Below are 3,883 nucleotides of genomic sequence, written 5' to 3' on the forward strand. Positions count from 1 at the left end.
GAAAATAAATATTAACCAGGGACGGATCCACTCATGTGGGTGTGGGGGCAAGCGCCTCCACTACAATTTGGAATTTTATTGAATAGTATATAATAATAATATTTATTTACCCCTATTAAATATTAAATTTGACCCCACAATAATTTTTTATTCAACTTTTAACACTTGATAGCCAATTTGAAAACTTCATATTAGATGTCCATTATAATTATCAAATTTCAAATTTAAATAAGATTGGTGTTCTTTCTTAGAGATCGACTCGAAAGAATATTATCTATCCATTTGTGTTTGTTCTTTTTGTTATGAAACCACTCATCCCAAAAGCTTAAGCTGATGGGAGAAGGTAACATTAATGGTTATATGTCTAACAGAGCTCTATGTCCGAAAGGTCAAGAGTTCGATTCTTGGTGAACCCCAAAAGTGGCATAAGGCAAATAAAAGAGAAAAGAAGGCCTATGCAAAATCAAACAAACCCAAAAAGAGGCTCTTGTTTGAGGGGGAATGTTAGATATAACCATTAATGTTACCTTCTCCCATCAGCTTAAGCTTTTGGGATGAGTGGTTTCATAACACTTTTAAAATTAGCTTTAGTTTTTTTCATAATAACTACACTAATTGAATGAACTTTTTTAACTATGAATATCATCAAGAGCTAATTTGTATGAAAGTTGAGTTTTAAATGATTGTTTAACAACATATACAAAAAAAAGACATTTTAATTATATTATCAAGGTTTCAAAATATGAAATATAAAAAATTAAAATTAAAATTATATGTTATTATTTAAATTACTATTTTAGTATTTTAATTTATAATTAGATATTTTGAAACCTAATCATATTTTACAATAACAAAATATAATTATAACAACAATTATGTTACGTAGACATAAAATAATCACTTGTAAAAAATAAATCTTAAAATATAAATTTTGAAATACAAAATACATATTAAAAATAAGTATCCGTTACTAATTGTAATAATTTATATTATTTGTGTATGGATAAGTTTTAGCGTCAAAGAGCTCTTTTGAATTTTTTATTCTAAAAAAATCTTTTAAAAAACTCATTTAAGTGAATTCCTATAATAAAATGAATCTTTGTGAACATCATATAATAAGATATTTATTCATGAAAGGTAAGAAAGTTGCAAAATACTTATAATATAAGTTCCCAGAAAAATCTAATCGCCGCCCTGTCCAAATTCAAGTCAATGACAATGAAGATATCTTAACCCTTTGACCTCTCTTTTAGCCTTTTGGTTCTTTGTTACCATTTTTGCTTTTGCTTCTCAAAGTTGGAATAATATTGTTCGTGACCGCTCGATAACCTATGGATTTTATTTGAAAGCTTGCTTGTAAGTTGTAACTGCGAAGGTGGAATAAGAACTAAGAAAATAATACGTATATTAAAATGAATATTTGCAATGGAATACATTCTGCGAAGTTTTAGGTAGGCTACCGTTTTTATATTAGACGATATAGATACAACACAATGCTCCGACAAAAAAATAAATAAATAAATAAATAAATGTAGTAATAGAAATTATTATATTAATGTTCTGAAGCGTTACTTGATATACTCGGATGGATTTGGGGTTTAGACTTGAAGTTCAAGAAGAAAGTCTAGCCGCTAACAGTTTTATTAAAATTTTGTCAATAATTAATTATACAAAAAAAAGTGAACAATTTTATATTATTAGATATAATATTATACCACTAAAAATATTAATGATAATTAATTAACAGTTACAAATTACAAAATCTTTTGACCTTCTAACACTCCTCGAAGTTCAAATACCTTTTTGTAAGGTTTCAATTTGAATGTCATTGGTCCGGTGGTTTGTTCGACATTTTCGTCGGACGTTTCGATGCCTAAGTTAGTAAATATTTAAGTAGATTTTTAATAAAATTAGCTTAGTAAAAAATATCTGTATGATGGGATATTTATAAATTAAGAAAGTACGATTTAGTTCTTTTTTGTAGATGACTCAGTTATTTCTCTTATAGTGTGCGCAACTATAAAGCACAGACACTTCGTTGAGTTGCCGTGACAGCGTGTCAGACACATTTTGGATACGACACTCATTGACACTCGTCCGACACGCGTGACTGTCGTGTCTAACCGTGTCTTAATAAAAAATAAATTCTTTTCCGAACACATTTGGACACATAGGACTTTTGTGTGGGTTGTTGCCTAGGGTTTCAATGCTAATCTTCTTCTGCAGTGAGTGAAAGTAGTGACTAGTGTAAGGCTGAGAGCAACGAGCTTCTTCTTCTCCAACGGCTACTCGCCGGCCACCGTCACCTCCGTCCGAAAGCAGAGCTTCGCCGCCATCCTCTGTCTGGGAGAAGTGCTTCGCAGCCGTCCTCCGTTCGAGAGCAGATCCCGTCGCCGTCGTTGTGACTCCGTCGCCATCCCTGCGTCTTTTATTTAATCATTTACTTTGGAACTCTGTAATTTTGTAACTATAACTGCAATTTATGTTAGGAAGAGTAATATACAGCTAATTAGAGGTACTCATAATCTGTAATTTTGAAATTCTGTTATTTATATATTTGCTTATCTTTTATTTTATTATTTATTCTAAAACTTTGTGACTCTGCTACTTTAAAATTCTGTTATCTATATATTTGCTTATCTTTTATTTTATCATCATTTACTCTGGAATTCTATAATTCTGTAATTGTAACTAGAACTTATGTTAAAAAGAATAATATGCAAGTTAATTAGGGGTACTCATAATCTATTAATATGTATAATTCATATTTACTATTCCAACTTTCATGAAACCAGGATGAGCACAAGGCCATATAAGTGCTTAAAATTATAAACTCTTGAACTTGGAGGGTGTAAATAATGTGTGTGATTTTTGGTACTAGCATATGGAGTATAGGTTTAATCGATTAGACACCTATTACTTCGTTAGAACTTTAAAATTTACACTAAAAGAATGTTTAATCTTAGTGACACATTCTTTATGCATATACTTGTATGATATTTAAATTTTGTAAATAGTGGAGGATTGAAGGGTATTTACAAATTTGATTAATTAATATTATTAATATTAATAAACGGTTACTAATTGTTTAGTACCATTTGGTTGAAAGGACACAATCTTATTGTATCTATTGGCAATAGAAAAGACACAACCATTTGTATACGTAATTAATCATAATTGCTACATGCAATATGTATAAATAAGTCCTTATCCACTATTTCAGAGATACAAATACTAAGTGTACAATAATAACCATTGGAACAATTTTGAAAATTGAAGATGAGCGGTGGAGTGAGCGGGGAAGAGATTGGAGAGTGATTTGCATGCTGTTCATGTAGACCATGCACAACATGAGGATTTGGAAGGTTGGACTCAAGTGATTAGGAAAGGAAAGTATAAAATGGGTCAAAAGCCTTCTCTTAGCACCCATTGGGTCCAACCAAAAGTAAAGAAGACTCCTAACAAGGCTACCAATACTTGGACAAAGCCTAATCACCAACGTACAACACATGCAACTGGATCCAAAGTAAAATTAAGCAGGGGCATCAATATTGGAAAACCGGTTAGTGTGGCTTCTTCGGGGACCCGACACAATGTTCATCATCAGCAGCAAGGTGAGACAACAAATGGCACTGTGCGAAAGCGTCCTCGCCCAAACTCTTTGCAGAATTCACTAGTAGATAAGGATGGAGCATCGACGGCGGGTATGGTACAAGTTTCGACGGAGAAAATTGGGCTGCAACTTGAGAGTTCATTAAAGGCAGGATCGTCGAAGACAGGGACATCATGTTGAGTCTCAGGTTTGTTATTGGAGCTCTCTTTTTGCTGTTTTTATGGATAGTTTCAATATCATAGCCTGGAATGTGAGGGGTGCGTCTAACAA

Source organism: Arachis ipaensis, chromosome B05 (genome assembly GCF_000816755.2).
Source record: "Arachis ipaensis cultivar K30076 chromosome B05, Araip1.1, whole genome shotgun sequence".
Taxonomy (NCBI): domain Eukaryota; kingdom Viridiplantae; phylum Streptophyta; class Magnoliopsida; order Fabales; family Fabaceae; genus Arachis; species Arachis ipaensis.